General features: G+C 44.2%; 1 protein-coding gene across 2 annotated transcripts in view; it reads right to left on the reverse strand.

The window, feature by feature from the left end:
• CACNA1I (calcium voltage-gated channel subunit alpha1 I) overlaps positions 1 to 24,832 on the reverse strand; it is a 3,871,666-nt gene that overhangs the window by 2,030,398 nt on the left and 1,816,436 nt on the right. The gene's annotated exons all lie outside the window — the stretch shown is intronic.

Below are 24,832 nucleotides of genomic sequence, written 5' to 3' on the forward strand. Positions count from 1 at the left end.
TACTGATCTATTAAACATTATTGCTATAATTAAACCTGATCTCCAACTTTTAGTGAACTTTAAAGCTGATCCAAATGAACTATTTACTTCTCTAAAGCTAGCCATTCATTATACAATGTTTTTGTTCAATTTCCTTTAGATATACCTTCAGTTATGTAGTGCAAGAGCTTGCCTGACTGCATACAAATTGAAAGTGTTTAGGTTTGACCTCATATTATATGGTTTTGGTAAATCTAAGGGAAAATTGTACAAGAAAAATATATAATGTATGGCCAGGCTAAGAGATGCAGCAGATGTGTGCGCTTCATAAGCTGTATATTTCAGTATGTCAGTTACTGTACACACAGTATATATCAGTTACATTCAGTACACAGTGCCGGGATTTGGCAGTGGGATAAGACCTTCCAGTATTACTCCTGGAGCAGCCTTCCACAGGCAGCTTTGTATTCTATGAATGAATAGAATGCTTCCACTGATTTGCTGAGGCAGAGAGGCAGGCTTGATAATGTCATGATTTCTGGCTAAGCCAATCAGAGAAAGCTTTGTTCAAATTCATAGAATACAAAGTTTCCTGTGAAAGGTTGAGCACCGCTCAGCCTGACTTGGTTTTGTTCCAGGAGTGGGATAGGAAGATCTTGTCTCACAGCCGAACACAGCACTATATACTGTATGTAGCTGAGGCCACATACAGCTTACACAGCACACGCAGCCGCTACAGTGCCTTGAAAAAGTATTCCTACCCCTTGAAATTTTCCATATTTTGTCACATTACAACCAAAAACGTGAATATATTTTATTGTGATTTTATGTGACAGACCAACACAAAGTGGCACATAATTGTGAAGTGGAAGGAAAATGATAAATAGGTTTCTAAATCCTTTACAAATAAACATCTGAAAAGTGTGACATGCATTTGTTATCAGCCCCTTTTACTTTGATACCCCTAACTATAATCTAGTGGAACCAATTGCCTTCAGAAGTCCCCTCATTAGTAAATAGAGTCCACCTGTGTGTAATATAACCTCATTATAAGTACAGCTCTTCTTTGAAGCCTTCAGAGGTTTGCTAGAGTACCTTAGTGAACAAACAGCACCATGAAGGCCAAGGAACACACCAGACATGTCAGGGATAAAGTTGAGGAGATGTTTAAAGCAGAGCTAGGTTATAAAAAAATATCCCAAGCTTTGAACATCTCATGGAGCACTGTTCAATCCATCATCCGAAAATAAAAATAAATGGCACAACTGCAAACCTACCAAGAAATGGCCATCCACATGAACTGACAGGTTGGGCAAGGAGAGAATTAATCAGAGAAGCAGCCAAGAGGCCAATATTAACTCTGGAGGAGCTGCAGCGATCCACAGCTCAGGTGGGAGAATCTATCCACAGGACAACTATTAGTTGTGTACTCCACAAATTTGGCCTTTATTGAAGAGTGGCAAGAAGAGAGCCATTGTTGAAAGAAAGCCATAAGAAGTCCAATTTGCAGTTTGCAAGAAGCCATGATGGGGACACAGCAAACATGTGGAAGAATGTGCTCTGGTTAGATGAGACCAAAATTGAACTTTTTGGCCTAAGAGAAAAATGCTATGTATGGCGGAAAACTAACACTGCACATCACCCTGAACACACCATTGCCACTGTGAAACATGGTGGTGGCAGCATCATGTTGTAGGGGAGCTTTTCTTCAGCAGGGACAGGCGAGCTGGTCAGAGTTGATGGGAAGGTGGATGGAGCCAAATACAGGGCAATCTTAAAAGAAAATCTGTTGGAGTCTGTAAAAGACTTGAGACTAAGGTCCAGTGGGACAATGATCCTAAACATACAGCCAGAGCTGTGATGGAATGGTTTAGATCAAAACCTATTCATGTGTAGGGATGAGCTTCGAGTTCGAGTCAAACCCATGTTCGACTCGAACATCACATGTTTGACCGTTCGTCGAATTTAGAATGTTATGGGCCGTTCGCGCCAAATTTGAGTGGTGCGTTGCTAGCTGATGATTGGCCAAGCATCCACTATGCTTGACCAACCACAGTGCCGTCTGTACAGAGAGCTGTAATTGGCCAAAGCCAGGGTGGCTTTGGCCAATTATGGCTCAGGGAGTTTAGTACACGCCCCACACTATATAAGGCCACCTGCGTGGCGGCCTTGTGTAGTACGTTGCGGCGGCGGAGAGATAGATAGAGAGATAGTGTCTTTTGATTTAAGTTAGATAGAGTAGGCAGGCGAGTCAGTTAGCTGCACTTATAGTGTATTGTGCATATATATGCATCCTAGGTGTTATGTATATATATATATATATATATATATATATATATATATTTTTTATATATATATATATATATATATATATATATATATATATATATATATATATATACATTGTATTCAGATTAGCTAGAATCGTTCCTGTTATTCTCTTCCTACTGACAGGCAGGCATGTGTTTTTACAGTATTTACAGCTACCTCAAGAAAATTGCTGGTGTTCTTCTGATCCTATTAGTCCTATTAGCTGCAGTATTTACAGTTAGTGTAGTGCATCCTCTGCACAGTGTGCACCTAAAGCTACCTGAAGAAAATTGGTGGGGTTCTTCTGATCCTATTAGTACCACAGGCAGCTGCAGTATTCACAGTTAGTGTAGTGCGTCCTCTGCACAGTGTGCACCTAAAGCTACCTGAAGAAAACTGGTGGTGTTATTCTGATCCAATTAGTACCGCAGGCAGCTGCAGTATTTACAGTTAGTGTAGTGCGTCCTCTGCACAGTGTGCACCTAAAGCTACCTGAAGAAAATTGGTGGTGTTCTTCTGATTCAATTAGTACCGCTGGCAGCTGCAGTATTTACAGTTAGTGTAGTGCGTCCTCTGCACAGTGTGCACCTAAAGCTACCTGAAGACAATTGCTGTTGTTCTGATCCTATTAATACCACAGGCAGGCAGCTACAGTAATTAGAGTTAGTGTACTGCGTCCTCTGCACAGTGTGCACCTAAAGCTACCTGAAGAAAATTGGTGGTGTTCTTCTGATCCTATTAGTACCACAGGCAGGCAGCTGCAGTATTTACAGTTAGTGTACTGCGTCCTCTGCACCATGTGCACTTAAAGTTACCTGAAGACAATTGCTGTTGTTCTGATCCTATAAATACCACAGGCAGGCAGCTACAGTATTTACAGTTAGTGTACTGTGTCCTCTGCACAGTGTGCACCTAAAGCTACCTGAAGAAAATTGGTGGTGTCATTTTGATCCTATTAGTACCACAGGCAGGCAGCTGCAGTATTTGTGAAGACAATTGCTGTTGTTCTGATCCTATTAATACCACAGGCAGGATGCTACAGTATTTACATGATGAGGAGGGAGGGGATGATGAGGTCACTGACTCCATGTGGGTGTCTGATAGGAGAGAGGAGGAGGAGTAGGCACATCTCCAATGAGGCAGAATGCCCTCCAGAGGCAAGCTTAAGGGCAGCACACTGACTGCATCACACCGCAGAGCTCCGCATGTGCAGGGTGCTGCTGACTCTGCGTGTTATTCCAAAAGTTCTTTGGTGTGGGCCTTTTTTGAGACGAGTGCATCAGATCCCACCGTTGCTATTTGCAACATATGTCTCAAGCATATCTTGCGTGGCCAAAACTTCACCCGCTTTGGCACCACATGCTTGACCAGACATATGTCGACCTGCCATGCAGTTCGTTGGCAAGCGTACCTAAAAGACCCACACCAAAGAACAAAGCGGACCTCTCCTTGCTCCTCATCAGCTGGGATCTCCAACCCCACTATACCTTCAGTCCTCTCTGAAACCTGCACTGAGAGGAATGAAGGTGTAGAATTAGGTGTGTCACAGCCAAGTACTTGCGGGCAATCTGCTATCGGCACACTGACGTCAGATTGTACCAGGCGAATTTCCCTGCCCCAGCTGCTGCACCGCCGAAAGAAGTTTGCTCCCAGCCATCCACATGCCCAGCGGTTGAATGCTAGCTTGGCTAAATTGCTAGCACTTCAACTGCTGCCTTTTCAGTTGGTAGACTCTGCCCCCTTCCGTGAGTTTGTGGAATATGCGGTTCCTCAGTGGCAGGTTCCCAAATGCCACTTTTTCTCACGGAAGACAATGTCTTGGCCTCGCTGGACAGGGCGGTCAGCGGTAAGGTGCATTTTACCGCTGACTCATGGTCCAGAAGGCATGGACAGGGACGTTACCTATCTTTCACCACGCACTGGGTGACTCTTCTGGCAGCTGGGAAGGATGCAGGACAAGGTGCAGTAGTGCTGGAGGTTGTTCTGCCACCACATCTCAAAAATTTTACTAGTGGTGATTCTGCCACACCTCTATCCTCCACCCCCTCCTCTTCTTCTTCCTCCATGGCCTCTTCCTGTGCTGATTTGTCCTTGGAACCAGCGGTGCTCCGTAGGTGTTCAAGGGGCTATGCAAGCATGCAGGCAAAAAGATGCCATGTGGTTTTTGAGCTGGTGTGCTTGGGGGACAGGAGCCACACTGGGGCAGAGATTCTGTCAGCCCTGCAGGGGCAGGTTCAGAGGTGGTTGATGCCACGCCAGCTTAAGCCAGGTATGGTGGTTTGCGACAATGGCACCAACCTCCTCTCCGCCCTCTGACAGGGACAAATGACCCATGTGCCCTGTTTGGCTCACATCCTTAACTTGGTGGTGCAGAGGTTCTTGGGCAGGTACCCAGGCTTACAGGATGTCCTGAGGCAGGCCAGGAAAGTCTGTGTGCATTTCCGCAGGTCATATAATGCCAGTGCTCAGCTGGCTGACCTCCAAAAGGAATTTAATCTGCTCAAGAACCGCCTAATCTGTGACAATCCCACCAGGTGGAACTCAACGTTGGCCATGCTGCAGTGGCTGCACATGCATCAGAGGGCCATCAATGAGTACCTATACGACTATGGCACCAGGACAGGGTCAGGGGACCTTTTTTTTTCTCCACACCAGTGGGCTATGATCAGGGATGCATGCACTGTCCTGTCACCATTTGAGGAGGCCACGAGGATGGTGAGCAGTGACAGTGCATGCATCAGTGACATTGCCCCTTTTGTCCACCTGTTGGAGCACATGCTGTGTGGAATAATGAACAGGGCACTTGAGGCAGAACAGAGGGAGGAAGAGGAGGACTTCCTTACCTCTCAAGGCCCCCTTTATCCAGACAGTGTTCCTGTGTGCCCGCCAATCACACAGGACGAGGAGGAGGATTGTATCAGCATGGAGGTGGAGCCTGGCACTCAGCATCAGCAGCAGTCTTCAAGGGATCATTTACAGTCCGAAGAAACCCATGGACTTGTACGTGGCTGGGGGAGGTGGCTGCGGATTATGTCATCCTTAGTGACCCAGAGGACTCTGGACCGAATGCCTCAGCAAACCTACGCTGCATGGCCTCCCTGATCCTGCAAAGCCTGCTGAAGGATCCTCGTATTCATGGTATCAAGGGGAGGGATGATTACTGGCTGGCAACCCTCCTTGATCCACGTTACAAGGGTAAGGTTGTGGACCTTATCTTGCCATTGCATAGGGAGCAGAGGATGAAACATCTTTGAAAGGCCTTGCAGAAAGGTTTGTGCAACGTGTTTCCAGAGCATGGGAGGTTACAATTTCCTGGTCCCCCTGAACAACGTGTTGCTGAGGCTTCGGTCAGTCACAGAAGGAGTGGTGGAGAAGGTGGCCGTCTGACCGATGGTCTGATCAGTTTCAGCAATCATCGCCAGCATCTGATTCACATGGTGCAGGATTACCTAGGGGCAAGATCAGACTTGGACACCTTTCTCACTGAAAATCCTCTGGGTTACTGGGTCTTGAGCATGGATCACTGGCCAGAGCTTGCACAGTATGCAATTGAGCTACTGGCCTGTCCTGCATCCAGCGTTCTTTTGGAACGCACATTCAGTGCTGCTGGAGGCTTTGTAACCGATCACAGGGTGCGCCTGACCACCGAATCGGTTGATCAGCTGACCTTCATAAAAATGAATCAGTCTTGGATCACCAGCTACCAAGCACCTGATGCTGATGTAACCGATTGATTTTTTTTTTATGTGAGATCCCTTGAAGACTGCCTATGCTGATGCTGAGTGACTATCCTGTTATGCTGAGTCACAATCTTCTTCCTCCTCAATTTTCATGCTGATAGCTTGTAAGAACATTTTTGGTTCTGGGCACCGCCACCAGTGGCCAAGGCCCAATTTTTCTGCCCCTGTGCATAATTACAATTTTTGATGCAATACTTTGCAGCAGGGCTCATTCCTGCACTCCAACTATAGCATCTGTGAGGGGTTGCAGTGTTGTGGCAATTTTTCTGTCCCTGTTTAACAGGGGCGTGTAATTACAATTTTTGATTCAATGCTTTGCAGCAGGGCTCATTCCTGCGCTCCAACTAGAGTATTTGTGAGGGGTTGCAGTGTTGTGGCACCAGCACCAGTGCCCAAGGTCCAAATTTTCAGCCCCTGTTCAACAGGGGCGTATAATTACAATTTTTGATGCTATACTTTGCAGCAGGGCTCATTCCTGCACTCCAACTATAGCATCTGTGAGGGGTTGCAGTGTTGTGGCACCAGGGCCTAAGGCCCAATTTTTCTGCCCCTGTTCAACAGGGACATGTAATTACAATTCTTGATCTAATATTTCACAGCAGGGCCCATTCCTGCACCCACCAAAAGTAACTGTGAGGGCTTACAGTGTTGTGGCAACACCACCACCACCACCAAAGGCCCATTTTTTCTGCCCCTGTTCAACAGGTGCATGTAATTACAATTATTGATATAATATTTCACAGCAGGGCCATGTTCCAGCGCCCACCAAGAGTAACTGTGAGGACTTACAGTGTTGCGGCACCAGCACCTCCACTACCACCACCACCAAAGGCCCAATTTTTCTACCACTGTTCAACAATGGCATGTAATTACAATTTTTGATCTAATATTTCACAGCAGGGCCCGTTCCTGTGCCCACCAAAAGTAACTGTGAGGGCTTACAGTGTTGTGGCAATACCAACACTTAAGGTCCCAATTTCTGCAGAGTATATAGGGCAGGCCCCTACTTTCAAACATCCAACTTACAAATGATTCCTACTTGCAAACGGAAGGAGACAACAGGAAGTGAGATGAAATCTACTCCTAGGAAGGGAAATTCTCTCCTGTAAGAGTTAATATGGGAAAAAGGTGTCTCCTCTTCACTGATGCTTTATCACCAATCCTTGTTTCACTAAAAGCCCCAAAAAATATTTGTCATTGGGACAGAAAGTGAGGTGAAATCTTCTGAAGGGGTGCACAGACAGCAAAACAAATGTTACAGGGGTGATAACCCTTCCCTATGTTTTCCAAAAAGCTTAAAAATAGATTTTTTGGCTGGACCTCACTTTAAAAATGTACCAGTTCAAAATTACAAACAAATTCTACTTAACAACAAACTTACAGTCCCTGTCTTGTTTGCACCGCCTGTATACTGCTGTTCAGAGTATATAGGGCCTGGGTGCCCCACGCCTTTCCTTTTTTTAATTTGGGTGCGGGGTTACCCTTAATATCCATACAAGACCCAAAGGGCCTGGTAATGGACTGGGGGGGGGGTACCCATGCCGTTTGTCTCACTGATTTTAATCCATATTGCCGGAACCCGACATTACATTAAAGCCGCAAGCAGTTTAAATGACTTTTATTCCTTTAATAATGTCATTTTGTGCAGGGACTGTTCTAAGCACGGGAAACACTTTTTTTTCACTTTAAGCATCATTAAAATCACTGCTCCCGAAAAAACGGCCGTTTTTAAAACTTTTTTTTGCATTGATACATGTCCCCTGGGGCAGGACCCAGGTCCCCAAGCCCTTTTTAGGACAATAACTTGCATATTAGCCTTTAAAATTAGCACTTTTGATTTTGAACATTCGAGTCCCATGGACTTTAATGGGGTTCTAAAGTTTGCACAAACTTTCGGTCCGTTTGCAGGTTCTGGTGCAAACCGGGGGGTGTTTGGCTCATCCCTATTTATGTGTTAGAATAGCCCATTCAAAGTCCAGACCTAAATCCAATTGAGAATCTGTGGCAAGACTTGAAAATTGCTGTTCACAGATGCTCTCCATCCAATCTGACAGAGCTTGAGCTATTTTGCAAAGAAGAATGGGCAAACATTTCCCTCATTTCACATTTCTAGATATGCAAAGCTGGTAGAGACATACCCAAAAAGATTTGCAGGTGTAATTGCAGTGAAAGGTGGTTCTACAAAGTATTGACTCGGGGGGGCTGAATACAAATACACACCACACTTTTCAGATATTTATTTGTAAAAAAAATTGAAAACCATTTATCATTTTCCTTTCACTTCACAATTATGTGCCACTTTTTGTTGGTCTATCACAAAAAATCTCAATAAAATACATTTACGTTTTTTGTTGTAACATGACAAAATGTGGAAAATTTCAAGGGGTATGAATACTTTTTCAAGGCACTATACATCTCTTAGTGCAGTAAATAGTTCATTTGGACCAGCTTGGTCCAAACAAACTATTTAAACTTCACTAAAAGTTGGAGATCTGATTTAAGGTTAAAGAAAGTTAAGGCAGTAGTAAAGTCATAAACAAAACAAATCAAAACAAAAAGGCAGCTTATCAATGTCTTTGGTGGTTTCATTTTTTTAGGCTTTTTTCCTATTATTGTCACCTGTAATTTGGTCAGCAAGTTTGTTACAATTTAACTTTCTTTAACAAATTAAGATCTGCAGCAAAAGTGGCAGGTAGGGGTTTCAGACAAACCATTTAACACTGATAGGGGATTTTACAATAGTTAGTTTTTATGCAGTCATGTGAAACTTTTGCCCAAATGGGAAAAAATTGTTGTTGTCACTGCTTAAAAAGTCGAAAGGCATTTGGATTTAATTTATTAGTTAAGTCTATATAAATCGGCAAGTACATTTAACACTGACTCATCCCCACATTCACAATGCTGTTGTCCAATTGTGTCCCTGCTGTTCCTCCATCCAGCGAGGAGATACCTTAGGATAACAAGTGTGTTTAAAAGCTTAAAATAAGAAAACTTATGCAACCACCACATTTAAAACAGACCTTTCCCCTTTCTCTAAATATCACATTTATATATATCAACATGCACCTTAGTATGCTAATATGAAATCTGCTTACATGTATTAAAAAACAAATGTTTTTTGCTTTAACTTACAATTACTTTGTCTTGTTTGGGTGGGGACCTAGTGATGAAACCCTAGCCTCAGAGATGGCAAATGTTCCAGGATGCAAACCTGAAGTTCTAGACAGGGTATCAGGAAGTATAGGGAGATGGATTAATTTGCCATTACTACAAGTGGCCATCATGAGATGAATAGGGAGGAACCGCAAAATATGGAAGGCAAAGAATAAAAAGCCTGCATTTATCTATACGTGTGTATATGTAGAATGCCATTACTAAACATTTCTGAAGGTGCCTTTGTTGTAATTGTTATGATAAGGATGGAGTTTATCTTTAACCTCTTGCCCCACGTACATTTACTGTGGGGCTGCAGCTCCTTTGCTCAGAATCAGGTTCGTGATTCTGCACTTCTGGGTCAGGGGCAATTGGACACAGCAGGAGACAATCAGCGGGTCCAGCGGACACGATGTTCGCTGGGACCTGCCGATCGTTTGAGGCACATATAAACAAGGCAGATCGCCGTTCTGTGACAAGAGAAGCCAGTGATCTTGTGTTTTTGCTAAGCAGAAACACAGATCTCTGTCTGTCACACAGCCGTGCAATTGTCAGTTAAAATAACGCAGTGCAAAAAATAGACTGGTCATGAAGGGGGGTAAACCTTTCAGAGCTGAAACGGTTAAAGTGTAACTAAAGGAAAAACTTTTTTTTTTTTTTATTTTGGAGAGTGGAGAGGGATTAGACCTCCTGTCATGTTTTTATTGTTGTCTGTGCCCTCGTTAGGGAGATTCTCTCTCTCTATTTGTCCTGTTTACAGGTATTGAAAGTGAAAATAAAAGAAAATCCCAAATTTTGGGTCAACATCAGAACAGTAATAGAGAGAAAATCTTTAAATGAGGACATAGTTCTGGAGATCCCAAAGACACACCGGGAGGGGATTTCCTCTCACTTCTTGTTTTGACTATGGGACAGGAAGTGAAGGGAAATGTCCCCTATAGGACATAGATGGCAAAAAAAACTGACAGTGGTATAACCGTCCCCTACTCTATCGAAAAAGAAGAAATAAAAGTGTGTGTATATGTGTTGAATGGGGTCCAAATGTTATCTCTAGACAGACAACAGATCTCTATAATAATGACACTTACATAAAACAAAAATAATTAATGGTTTTCTGTTCTTTTGCATTTTATGCTCAGGAGTCAAAAGCTGGTGAAAATGTCAATGTAGGCCCTTCCAAGCAAGAAATAATAATAAGAGCATAAAAATAAATGAGATGATAAGTGGGCTGACTCATCCCATGGCTATTCGTAGGTTCTCAGCTACTAGCATCGGAGGACTACCCGAGACAATTGCACAATTACAGCCTTAATATAATAATTGCCTCTTCATTCCAATTAAACAATTTGACTGCATACTGTACATAGAACCCTGACCAGGAAGAAACCTGGAGGCCCCCTGAGAGTTAGAATTGTCATCCCCACCTATTATAAAATTTAGCTCTAGCTCTTACTCAGCAGGGGGGATCTCAGGGGTCTTCTATTTAGCACTACAAAAACAAAGAGAGGGTGCACCAGCCTAGTGCATTATCTTCATGTAATGTTTATTAATAGAATAAAAGCAAATGTTATACTCGCAAACACCAGTATAGACAAGCTCATCAGCATATTTCAAAACCAAAACCACCAGGTCCCCTGCACATATTCTTAGTCATGGGAAGTAGTCAACCAGGTATGTTATGGCTGACATGTTTCAAGGGGAGTCCCCTCTTCATCGGAGCCACTGGCCTTGATAAAGAAGGGACTTTGCTTGAAACGCACCACTGGCTCTGATGAAAAGGGGACTCCCCTTGAAACCCCTCAACCATAACACACCTGGGTGGCTACTTTCCATGACAAAGAATATGTGCAGTGGACCTGACGTTTTTGGTTTTGGAATATACTGTTGAGGGAGGTTTCAAGAATTTTTTCTATTTTTTTTTAAATAAACCGCTTTGAAGCAAAATAATCAATGCAGCCTGATTAGTGCCCATCTGCAGCCTCAATTCAGCTTAATCTGTGCCTATCTGCAGCTTCAGTGCAGCCTGATCTGTGCTCATCTGCAGCCTGATCTGTGCCCGTCTGCAGCTTCAATGCAGCCTGATCTGTGCCCATCTGCAGCCTGATCTGTGTCCATCTGCAGCCTGATCTGTGTCCATCTGCAGCTTCAGTGCAGCCTGATCTGTGCCCATCTGCAGCCTAATCTGTGCTCATCTACAGCCTGATCTGTGCCCATCTGCAGCCTGATCGGTGCCCATCTGCAGCCTGATCTGCGCCCATCTCCCCCATCAATGCAGCTCACCATCTCTCCTCGCAGGAAATCACCGAGCCGTCATCTGTTTACTTGGCTCTCAGTCGGCAGTCACATACACAGACCTGCCTACGCCATCGGCATTGGACCAGCTCCTGTGATAGACAGAACACTGATCCAATGCCGGTGGCGGAGGTGGTACTGTGTGTGTGACGTGCGAGCCGAGTGAGAGCTGAGCTAGAGCCAAGTGGAGAGCCGAATGGAAATGAGATGACGGCTCAGTGATTTCCGGCAGCACTCGTCCCCCTCCTTCCACTCCCTCCTTCCTTGGCATATAACACGCACTTGCGATTTTCCCCCTATTTTCATGGGGGGAAGTGCATGTTATATGCTGATAAATACGGTAATTAATTTATTGGTAAAAAAAAAAAAAAAAAAAGCCATATAAATACAGCCAATGTGTTTTGGGTGCAAAATCACTCCCCCCTTATCAGGGCTACAAGAATTAACAATAAAGATAATTATAATAGTAAAAAAAATGTCTAAGTATGCATACATATAAATATATACCACAAATTCTAGAACATATCACACAGAATAAGAATAAAATTGTCATATGAACTTCAGTTGTCTTAATTAAATGTTAAGGAATACAAATGATATAGATAGTAAAACATCGAATAATGAAATCAGATATATAAAATAGTAAAATTTTCATCATTATGGCTATGTTTTATGTTCATTCTTGTATCCCCAATGAAGGGGGAGTAGTGTTGCTTTCAAAAAAGTAACCAGCTAATGTGACAGGGGGCATCTACACTGATAATCGGGGCACTGGTCATCTGTGTCCTGATTATCAATGCAGCCCCAACAGTGCCAATCAGTGCCCTTCAGTGCTGCTTATCAGTACCCATTAGTGCCACATATCATTGCAGCCTCATCAGTGCTTCCTCATCAGTATTGCCAACTGTCAGTATTTTGACTGGCAGCCAGTAAAATGTCAGTTAAAGTAAAAGGTTGCCAGTAAAAAATATGGCTGTGATGCCCAGCTTGGAACTGTGCATGCAGTTGGCTGAGACCTTTTGAGTACCTTTTACAGTGTGTTCTGGCGGCGCCGTTGGGGGTGGGTCTGGTGGAGGCGGTGCCCGAGCGTGATGTCATGGTGCAAGGGAGCAAAGTGGAGCAGCCGGAGTCTCTTGTTTGTGGGTCTGTGGGACGGGAGCGGGATTGTCAGTGCTGTTGGACTGGAGTGGACTGAAGGGACCACTCGATGTAGAGAGAGACTGTCACGGTGACTCAGGAGGGGACATGTTGTGTCGGTGAGGTTTAATCATCATCTGTACTGCTGCACACTGCTGTCAGTGTCAATGTAAGTGTCAATTTCATGTCTGTGCCTGCCCATTCTAATTTCCTGTCCCTGAGCTACTTACTTACTATATCGAAAATATAATATAATATAATCTTCCTCCATCAGCTCACCCCCCGCAGCTATTACCTTTTGTATCAATTGACCCTTCCTTTTTAGATTGTAAGCTCTAACGAGCAGGGCCTTCTGATTCCTCTTGTACCAAATTGTAATGTAACTGTAATGTCTGCCCTCATGTTGTAAAGCGCTGCAAAACTGTTGGCGCTATATAAAACCTGTATAATAATAATAATAATAATTTTTTTTGTCTTAATATCTAGCATAAATCACATTGCTAATTGCATATTGTACTTGTTTGTAGCACTTACTTAGGATTGCCACCTTTTCTTCAAGCCAAACCCAAACACATTAGCAGCGCACGGCAATTTTTTTTTCAGTAGTACATTAAATTGATTACCTCTGTACAATGCAAGGCAATTTTTATGTATTTATGTAGTATACACTATACATATATTTTGTGATTAACCATCTCAGTACAGTGCAATTTCACCCCCTTCCTGTCCAAGCCATTTTTCAGCTTTCAGCACTGTCACACTTTGAATGATAATTGCACGGTCATGCAACACCGTACCAAAATGACATTTTTATTATTTTTTTTTCCCACAAATAGAGCTTTCTTTTGGTGGTATTTGATCACCTCTGCGGTTTTTATTTTTTGCGCTGTAAACAAAGTGACAAGAGTGACAAGTTTGAAAAAAACGCATTATTTTTTACTTTTTGCCATAATAAATATCCAATCTTTTTTTTTTTTAAACAAATTTTTTTCCTCAGTTTAGGCCGATACGTATTCTTTTACATATTTTTAGTAAAAAAAAATCGTAATAAGCGTATATTGATTGGTTTGCGCAAAAGTTATAGCGTCTACAAAATAGGGGATAGATTTATAGCATTTTTATTATTTTTTTTTTTACTAGTAATGGCGGCGATCTGCGATTTTTATTATGACTGCAATATTGCGGCGGACACTTCGGACACTTTTGACACTATTTTGGGACCATTCACATTTATACAGCGATCCGTGCTATAAAACTGCACTGATTACTGTATAAATGTGAATGGCAGGGAAGGGGTTAACACTAGGGGGTGATCGAGGGGTTAATCATGTTGCTAGTGAGTGCTTCTAACTGAAGGGGGAGGGGACTCACAAGGGGAGGAGACCGATCGGTGTTGCTCTATACTGAGAACACACATCTGTCTCCTCTCCTCTGGCAGGATCTGTGTGTTTACACACACAGATCCACGGTCCTGCCGTGTTACTGGGCAATCGCGTGTGCCCGGCGGACATCGTGGCCACTGGGCATGCGCATCGGGTGCCCAGTGACACGGCGGGTGCACGCGGTTGCCGCCGGAGGCGTGTGCGCCCCCTGGTGGGCTGGGAAGGCGAGGGTGTCATATGATGCCCTTCCAGAAGGAGAGCAGCGCCGCCTAGCCGTCATATGACAGCCGGCGGGCGGAAAGCAGTTAAATAACATTTCTAAACATGTATGGAGTTACTCACAAGAGTCCCCCTTTACATCAGAGTCAACAAAGTTGACACTCTTGGCTTACAATTGCAGTGAGCAACCCTGCTGGGTAGCCACAGTCTGGGCCAGGGGTGGACTGATAACTCATGGGGCCTCCGGGCAATTAAAGATCATGGGTCCCCCAGGTTTAACCACTTCCCTACCCGCCTATAGTCATATGTTGGCCTCGGGTTCCCGGCCGCCTAGGGGGCAAGCGCGCCCGCCGCGTTGCTCGGGACCCGGTGCGTGTGCCCAGCGGCCGCGATGTCCGCCAGGCACCCGCGATTGCCCGTTAACTGGGCCGGACCATCAGTTCCTGTCAGTTCAGAGGAGAGCAATCTGTGTTCCCAGAACAGCGGAACACTGATCGGTCTCCTCCCCTTGTGCGTCCCCTCCCCCTACAGTTAGAAGCATTCCCTAGGAAACACATTTAACCCCTCCCCGCCCCCTAGGGGTTAACCCCTTCACTGCCTGTCACATTTACACAGTAATCAATGCAATTTTATAGCATTGATCGCTGTATAAATGTGAATGGTCCCAAAAATGTGTCAAAAGTGTCCGATGTGTCCGCCATAATGTTGCAGTCACAAAAAAAAAATCGCTGATCGCCGCTATTACTAGTAAAAAAAAAAAATAAATAATTTAAAAAAAAAATACCATAAATCTATCCCATATTTTATAGATGCTATAACTTTTGCGCAAACCAATCAATATACGCTTATTGCAATTTTTTTTACCAAAAATATGTAGAAGAATATGTATCGGCCTAAACTGAGGAAAAAATTTTTTTTTTAAAAATTGAGATATTTATTATAGCAAAAAGTAAAAAATATTGTGCTTTTTTCAAAATTGTCGCTCTTCTTTTGTTTATAGCGCAAAAAATAAAAACCGCAGAGGTGATCAAATACCACCAAAAGAAAGCTCTATTTGTGGGGAAAAAAGGACGACAATTTTGTTTGGGTACAACGTCACATGACCGTGCAATTGTCGTTTAAAGTGCGACAGCGCTGAAAACTAAAAATTGGTCTGGGAAGGAAGGGGGTGAAAATGCCCGGAATTGAACCGGTTAAAGATGGCTGTCTCATGAGAGCCAACATTAATGTGGCAGGCCGAAGTTTAAAGGTACCGAGCTTTGTAACATGCAGAGTGGCAGAAGGAGTGTGGTGAGTAGGGATGGGCCAAGCACCCCCCGGTTTGGTTCGCATCCAGAACATGCAAACGGACCGAAAGTTTGCGCGAACATTCAAACACCATTAAAGTCTATGGGACACGAACATGAATAATCAAAAGTGCTAATTTTAAAGGCTTATATGCAAGTTATTGTCATAAAAAGTGTTTGGGGACCTGGGCCCTGCCCCAGGGGACATGGATCAATGCAAAAAAAGTTCAAAAAACAGCCGTTTTTTCTGGAGCAGTGATTTTAATAATGCTTAAAGTGAAACAATAAAAGTGTAATATTCCTTTAAATTTCGTACCTAGGGGGTGTCTATAGTATGCCTGTAAAGTGGCACGTGTTTCCCATGTTTAGAACAGTCCCTGCACAAAATTACATTTCTAAGGCCCCTTTCACACTGGGGCGGTTTGCAGGCGCAATTGCGATAAAAATAGCGCCTGCAAACTGACCCGAAACAGCCGCTGCTCTCTCTCCGGGGCTTTCAGCCTGGAGCGGTGCGCTAGTAAGATGGGAAAAAAAAGTCCTGCTAGCAGCATCTTCGGAGCGGTGAAGGAGCGATGTATACACCGCTCCTTCACCGCTCGTGCCCATTGAAATCAATGGGGCAGCGCGGCTATACCGCCGGCAAAGCGCCTCTGCAGAGGCGCTTTGCAGTGGTTTTTAACCCTTTCCTGGCTGCTAGCGGGGGGTAAAACCGCCCCGCTAGTGGCCGAATACCGACAGTAAAGCGCCACTAACAATAGCGGCGCTTTACCGCGGACGCCGCCACAGTGTAAAAGGGGCCTAAAGGAAAAAAGTCATTTAAAACTACTTGCGGCTGTAATGTAATGTTGCCCCCCCCAGCCCATTACCAGGCCCTTTGGGTCTTGTATGGATATTAAGGGGGACCCCGCACCCAAATTAAAAAAAGAAAAGGCGTTTGGCCCCAGGCCCTATATACTCTGAACATCACTATACAGGTGGTGCAAACAAGACAGGGACTGTAGGTTTGTTCTTATGTAGAATCTGTTTGTAATTTGGAACAGGTACATTTTGTATGTGTAGCTCCAGCCAAAAAAATCTATTTTAAAGCTTTTTGGAAAACATAGGGAAGGGTTATCACCCCTGTAACATTTGTTTTGCCGGCTAGGGTTTTTAACCACTTGCCGACCGCCTCACGCATATATACGTGAGCAGAATGGCACGGGCAGGCAAAATCACGTACCCATACGTGATTGCCTTCCCGCGGGTGGGGGGTCCGATCGGACCCCCCCCGGTGCCAGCGGCAGTCGACATTTGGCTAGGAGCGATGAGAGACGAGGGGGAGACCATCCGATCGTGCCCCCCCCCCGCGATCGCTCCCAGCCAATGAGGAACATCCCCTGCCTGTGTATAGTACACACAGGCAGAGGATGTGATGTCATCTCTCCTCGGCTCGGCAGTTTCCGTTCTAGCGCCGAGGAGAGAAGACATGTAAGTGCACCAACACACACACACAGTAGAACATGCCAGGCACACAAAACACCCCCGATCCCCCCCCGATCCCCCCCCCGATCCCCCCCCCAATCACCCCTCCCTGTAACACTGACACCAAGCAGTATTTTTTTTTTTTTTTTTTCTGATTACTGCAGGGTGTCAGTTAGTGACAGTTACTGTGGTAGGACAGTGAGTGTTACCCCCCTTTAGGTCTAGAGTACCCCCCTAACCCCCCCTAATAAAGTTTTAACCCCTTGATCACCCCCTGTCACTAGTGTCACTAAGCGATCATTTTTCTGATCGCTGTATTAGTGTCACTGGTTCCGCTAGTTAGGAACGTAAATATTTAGGTTCGCCATCAGCATTTTATAGCGACAGGGACCCCCATATACTATCTAATAAATGTTTTAACCCCTTGATTGCCCCCTAGTTAAACCTTTCACCACTGATCACCGTATAACCGTTACGGGTGACGCTGGTTAGTTGATTTATTTTTCATAGTGTCAGGGCACCCGCCGTTTATTACCGAATAAAGGTTTAGCCCCCTGATCGTCGGGCGGTGATATGCGTCGCCCCAGGCAGCGTCAGATTAGCGCCAGTACCGCTAACACCCACGCACGCAGCATACGCCTCCCTTAGTGGTATAGTATCTGAACGCATCAATATCTGATCCGATCAGATCTATACTAGCGTCCCCAGCAGTTTAGGGTTCCCAAAAACGCAGTGTTAGCGGGATCAGCCCAGATACCTGCTAGCACCTGCGTTTTGCCCCTCCACCCGGCCCAGCCCAGCCCACCCAAGTGCAGTATCGATCGATCACTGTCACTTACAAAACGCTAAATGCATAACTGCAGCGTTCACAGAGTCAGGCCTGATCCCTGCGATCGCTAACAGTTTTTTTGGTAGCGTTTTGGTGAACAGGCAAGCACCAGCCCCAGGCAGCGTCAGGTTAGCGCCAGTCGCGCTAACACCCACGCACGCACCGTACACCTTCCTTAGTGGTATAGTATCTGAACGCATCAATATCTGATCCGATCAGATCTATACTAGCGTCCCCAGCAGTTTAGGGTTCCCAAAAACGCAGTGTTAGCGGGATCAGCCCAGATACCTGCTAGCACCTGCGTTTTTCCCCTCCGCCCAGCCCAGCCCACCAAAGTGCAGTATCGATCGATCACTGTCACTTACAAAACACTAAACACATAACTGCAGCGTTCGCAGAGTCAGGCCTGATCCCTGCGATCGCTAACAGTTTTTTTGGTAGCGTTTCGGTGAACTGGCAAGCACCAGCCCCAGGCAGCGTCAGGTTAGCGCCAGTCGCGCTAACACCCACGCACGCACCGTACACCTCCCTTAGTGGTATAGTATCTGATCAGATCAATACCTGATCCGATCAGATCTATACTAGCGTCCCCAGCAGTTTAGGGTTCCCAAAAACGCAGTGTTAGTGGGATCAGCCCAGATACCTGCTAGCACCTGCGTTTTGCCCCTCCGCCCGGCCCAGCCCACCCAAGTGCAGTATCGATCGATCACTATCACTTACAAAACACTAAACGCATAACTGCAGCGTTCGCAGAGTCAGGCCTGATCCCTGCGATCGCTAACAGTTTTTTTGGTAGCGTTTTGGTGAACTGGCAAGCACCAGCGGCCTAGTACACCCCGGTCATAGTCAAACCAGCACTGCAGTAACACTTGGTGACGTGGCGAGTCCCATAAATGCAGTTCAAGCTGGTGAGGTGGCAAGCACAAGTAGTGTCCCGCTGCCACCAAAAAGACAAACAGAGGCCCGTCGTGCCCATAATGCCCTTCCTGCTGCATTCGCCAATCCTAATTGGGAACCCACCACTTCTGCAGCACCCGTACTTCCCCCATTCACATCCCCAACCAAATGCAGTCGGCTGCATGAGAGGCATTTTCTTTATGTCCTCCCGAGTACCCCTACCCAACGAACCCCCCCAAAAAAGATGTTGTGTCTGCAGCAAGCGCGGATATAGGCCTGACACCCGCTATTATTGTCCCTCCTGTCCTGACTATCCTTGTCTTTGCATTGGTGAATGTTTTGAATGCTACCATTCACTAGTTGAGTATTAGCGTAGGGTACAGCACTGCACAGACTAGACACACTTTCACAGGGTCTCCCAAGATGCCATCACATTTTGAGAGACCCGAACCTGGAACCGGTTACAGTTATAAAAGTTAGTTACATAAAAAAGTGTAAAAAAAAAAAAAAAAAAACAAAAAAAAAAAAACTCATACAAAAATATAAAATAAAAAAAAATAGTTGTCGTTTTATTGTTTTCTCTCTCTCTCTATTCTCTCTCTATTGTTCTGCTCTTTTTTACTGTATTCTATTCTGCAATGTTTTATTGTTATTATGTTTTATCATGTTTGTTTTTCAGGTCTGCAATTTTTTATACTTTACCGTTTACTGTGCTTTATTGTTAACCATTTTTTTGTCTTCAGGTACGCCATTCACGACTTTGAGTGGTTATACCAGAATGATGCCTGCAGGTTTAGGTATCATCTTGGTATCATTCTTTTCAGCCAGCGGTCGGCCTTCATGTAAAAGCAATCCTAGCGGCTAATTAGCCTCTAGACTGCTTTTACAAGCAGTGGGAGGGAATGCCCCCCCCCCACCGTCTTCCGTGTTTTTCTCTGGCTTTTTCTCAGCCGGTGATTCAGCCAGCTGACCATAGAGCTGATCAGAGACCAGAGTGGCTCCAAACATCTCTATGGCCTAAGAAACCGGAAGCTACGCGCATTTTATGACTTAGATTTTGCCGGATGTAAACAGCGCCATTGGGAAATTGGGAAAGCATTTTATCACACCGATCTTGGTGTGGTCAGATGCTTTGAGGGCAGAGGAGAAATCTAGGGTCTAATAGACCCCAATTTTTTCAAAAAAGAGTACCTGTCACCACCTATTGCTATGATAGGGGATATTTACATTCCCTGAGATAACAATAAAAATGATTTAAAAAAAAAATATGAAAGGAACAGTTTAAAAATAAGATAAAAAAGCAAAAAAATAATAAAGAAAAAAAAAAAAAAAAAAAAAAAAAAGCACCCCTGTCCCCCCTGCTCTCGCGCTAAGGCGAACGCAAGCGTCGGTCTGGCGTCAAATGTAAACAGCAATTGCACCATACATGTGAGGTATCACCGCGAAGGTCAGATCGAGGGCAGTAATTTTAGCAGTAGACCTCCTCTGTAAATCTAAAGTGGTAACCTGTAAAGGCTTTTAAAGGCTTTTAAAAATGTATTTAGTTTGTCGTCACTGCACGTTTGTGCGCAATTTTAAAGCATGTCATGTTTGGTATACATGTACTCGGCCTAAGATCATCTTTTTTATTTCATCAAACATTTGGGCAATATAGTGTGTTTTAGTGCATTAAAATTTAAAAAAGTGTGTTTTTTCCCCAAAAAATGCGTTTGAAAAATCGCTGCGCAAATACTGTGTAAAAAAAAAATGAAACACCCACCATTTTAATCTGTAGGGCATTTGCTTTAAAAAAGTATATAATGTGTGGGGGTTCAAAGTAATTTTCTTGCAAAAAAAAAAAATTTTTTTCATGTAATCAAAAAGTGTCAGAAAGGGCTTTGTCTTCAAGTGGTTAGAAGAGTGGGTTATGTGTGACATAAGCTTCTAAATGTTGTGCATAAAATGCCAGGACAGTTCAAAACCCCCCCAAATGACCCCATTTTGGAAAGTAGACACCCCAAGCTATTTGCTGAGAGGCATGTCGAGTCCATGGAATATTTTATATTGTGACACAAGTTGCGGGAAAGAGACAATTTTTTTTTTTTTTTTTTGCACAAAGTTGTCACTAAATGATATATTGCTCAAACATGCCATGGGAATATGTAAAATTACACCCCAAAATACATTCTGTTGCTTCTCCTGAGTACGGGGATACCACATGTGTGGGACTTTTTGTCAATGTCAATAAGTGTATATTTATTGGTTTGCGCAAAAGTTATAGCGTCTACAAACTAGGGTACATTTTCTGGAATTTACACAGCCTTTAATTTATGACTGCCTATGTCGTTTCTTGAGGTGCTAAAATGGCAGGGCAGTACAAAACCCCCACAAATGACCCCATTTTGGAAAGTAGACACCCCAAGGAAATTGCTGAGAGGCATGTTGAGCCCATTGAATATTAATTTTTTTTGTCCCAAGTGATTGAATAATGACAAAAAAAAAAAAAATTACAAAAAGTTGCTGAGAGGTATAGTGAGTATTTTGCAGACCTCACTTTTTGTCACAAAGTTTTGAAAATTGAAAAAAGAAAAAAAAATTTTTTTTTCTTGTCTTTCTTTATTTTCAAAAACAAATGAGAGCTGCAAAATACTCACCATGCCTCTCAGCAAATAGCTTGGGGTGTCTACTTTCCAAAATGGGGTCATTTGGGGGGGTTTGTGCCACCTGGGCATTCCGTGGCCTCCGAAACTGTGATAGGCAGTGAAGAGTGAAATCAAAAATTCACGCCCTTAGAAATCCTGAAGGCGGTGATTGGTTTTCTGGGCCCCGTACGCGGCTAGGCTCCTAAAAAGTCCCACACATGTGGTATCCCCATACTCAGGAGAAGCAGCTAAATGTATTTTGGGGTGCAATTCCACATATGCCCATGGTCTGTGTGAGCAATATATCATTTAGTGACAACTTTTTGTCATTTTTTTTTTTTTGTCATTATTCAATCACTTGGGACAAAAAAAATTAATATTCAATGGACTCAACATGCCTCTCAGCAATTTCCTTGGGGTGTCTACTTTCCAAAATGGGGTCATTTGTGGGGGTTTTGTACTGCCCTGCCATTTTAGCACCTCAAGAAACGACATAGGCAGTCATAAATTAAAGGCTGTGTAAATTCCAGAAAATGTACCCTAGTTTTTTAGGCGCTATAACTTTTGCGCAAACCAATAAATATACACTTATTGACATTTTTTTTACCAAAGACATGTGGCCGAATACATTTTGGCCTAAATGTATGACTAAAATTGAGTTTATTGGATTTTTTTTAGAACAAAAAGTAGAAAATATCAATTTTTTTCAAAATTTTCGGTCTTTTTCCGTGTATAGCGCAAAAAATAAAAATGGCAGAGGTGATCAAATACCATCAAAAGAAAGCTCTATTTGTGGGAAGAAAAGGACGCAAATTTCGTTTGGGTACAGCATTGCATGACCGCGCAATTAGCAGTTAAAGCGACGCAGTGCCAAATTGTAAAAAGTGCTCTGGTCAGGAAGGGGGTAAATCCTTCCGGGGCTGAAGTGGTTAAGGGAAACAAGGATTGGTGATAAATCAGTAGGGAAGACACCCTTCTCCCATATTAACTCTTACAGGAGAGAATTTCCCTTCCTAGGGGTAGATTTCCTCTCACTTCCTGTTGTCTCCCTCCGTTTGTAAGTAGGAGTCGTTTGTAAGTCAGATTTTTGAAAATAGGGGAGTGCCTGTATATACTATACAGCCTGTCCTATACTCTCTGTGGAAAATTGGGCCTTTGGTGTTGGTGGTACCAGAACACTGTAAGCCCTCACGATTACTCTTGGTGGGTGCAGGAATGGGCCCTGCTGTAAAATATTATATCAAGAATTGTAATTACATGCCCCTGTTGAACAGGGGCAGAAAAATTGGGCCTTTGGTGGTGGTGTGGTGGTGGTGCCACAACACCGTAAGCCCTCACAGTTACTCTTGGTGGATGCAGGAACAGGCCCTGCTGTGAAATATTATATCAAGAATTGTAATTACATGTCCCTGTTGAACAGGGGCAGAAAAACTGGGCCTTTGGTGGTGGTGTGGTGGTGCCACAACACTGTAAGCCCTCACAGTTACTCTTGGTGGGTGCAGGAATGGGCCCTGCTGTGAAATATTATATCAAGAATTGTAATTACATTCCCCTGTTGAACAGGGGCAGGAAAATTGGGCTTTTGGTGGTGGTGTGGTGGTGGTGCTACAACACTACAAGCCCTCACAGTTACTCTTGGTGGGCGCTGGAACAGGCCCTGCTGTGAAATAGTGGATCAAAAATTGTAGTTACATGCCCCTGTTAAAGAGGGGCAGAAAAATTGGGCCTTGGACAGTGGTGGTGGTGCCACAACACTGCAACCCCTCACAGATACTCTTGTTGAGCGCAGGAACGAGCCCTGCTGTTAAACATTACAGCAAAAATTGTAATTACACACCTCTGTTAAACAGGGGCAGAAAAAATGGACCTTAGGCAGTGGTGGTGGTGCCACAACACTGCAAGCCCTCACAGTTACTCTTGGTGGGTGAAGGAAAGGTCCCTGCTGTGAAATAGATCAAAAATTGTAATTACACGCCCCTGTTAAACAGGGGCAGAAAAATTGGGCCTTAGGCAGTGGTGGTGGTGCCACAACACTGCAACCCCTCACCGATAGTCTTGTTGAGCGCAGGAACGAGCTCTGCTGTTAAATATTACAGCAAAAATTGTAATTACATGTCCCTGTTAAACAGGGGCAGAAGAATTGGGCCTTAGGCAGTGGTGGTGGTGCCCAGAACCAAAAATGTTCTTAAAAGCTATCAACATGAACATTGAGGAGGAATAGGATAGTCACTCGGCATAACAGGATAGTCACTCAGCATCAGCATAGGCAGTCTTCAAAGGATCTCACATTCATAAAAAAATTAATCGGTTACATCAGCATCAGGCGCTTGGTAGCTGGTGATCCAAGACTGATTCATTTTTATGAAGGTGAGCCGATCAACCGAGTTGGTGGACAGGCGCACTCTGTGATCGGTTACAAAGCCTCCAGCAGTACTGAATGTGTGTTCCGAAAGAACGTTGGATGCAGGACAGGCCAGTAGCTCAATTGCATACTGTGCAAGCTCTGGCCAGTGATCCATCCTCAAGACCCAGTAACCCAGTGGATTTTCAGTTGGAAAGGTCTCCAAGTCTGATCTTGCCCCTAGCTATTCCTGCACCATGTACAACAGACGCTGGCATTGGGTTGCTGGAACCGATCAGACCTTGGGGCTGCGGACTAAAAAATTGTCTGAACGCATCAGTCAGACAGCCACCTTCTCCACCGCTCCTTCTGTGACTGATTTAAGCCTCAGCAACACGTTGTCCAGGAGGACCAGGAAATTGTAACCTCCCAGGCTCTGGAAACGCATTGCACAAACCTTTCTGCAAGGCCTCCTGAAGATGTTACATCCTCTGCTCCCTCTGCGACGGCTGGATAAGTTCTGACACCTTACCCTTGCAACTAGGGATGAGCCGAACACCCCCCTGTTCGGTTCCTATCAGAACATGCGAACAGGCAAAAAACTTGTTCGAACACGCAAACACCGTTAAAGTCTATGGGACACGAACATGAATAATCAAAAGTGCTAATTTTAAAGGCTTATATGCAAGTTATTGTCATAAAAAGTGTTTGGGGACCTGGGCCCTGCCCCAGGGGACATGGATCAATGAAAAAAAAGTTTTAAAAAAGGCCCTTTTTTCGGGAGCAGTGATTTTAATAATGCTTAAAGTGAAACAATAAAAGTGTAATATTCCTTTAAATTTTGTACCTGGGGGGTGTCTATAGTATGCCTGTAAAGTGGCGCATGTTTCCCGTGTTTAGAACAGTCTGACAGCAAAATGACATTTCAAAGGAAAAAAAGTCATTTAAAACTTGTGGCTATTAATGAATTGCCGGTCTGACAATACATATAAAAGTTCATTGATAAAAATGGCATGGGAATTCCCCACAGGGGAACCCCAAACCAAAATTAAAAAAAAAATGATGTGGGGGGGTCCCCCTAGATTCCATACCAGGCCCTTCAGGTCTGGTATGGATATTAAGGGGAACCCCAGCCAAAATTTAAAAAAAAAAATGGCATGGGGTCCCCCTCAAAATCCATACCAG

Source organism: Aquarana catesbeiana, linkage group LG07, assembly GCF_042186555.1.
Source record: "Aquarana catesbeiana isolate 2022-GZ linkage group LG07, ASM4218655v1, whole genome shotgun sequence".
In the NCBI taxonomy this organism is placed as follows: Eukaryota; Metazoa; Chordata; class Amphibia; order Anura; family Ranidae; genus Aquarana; species Aquarana catesbeiana.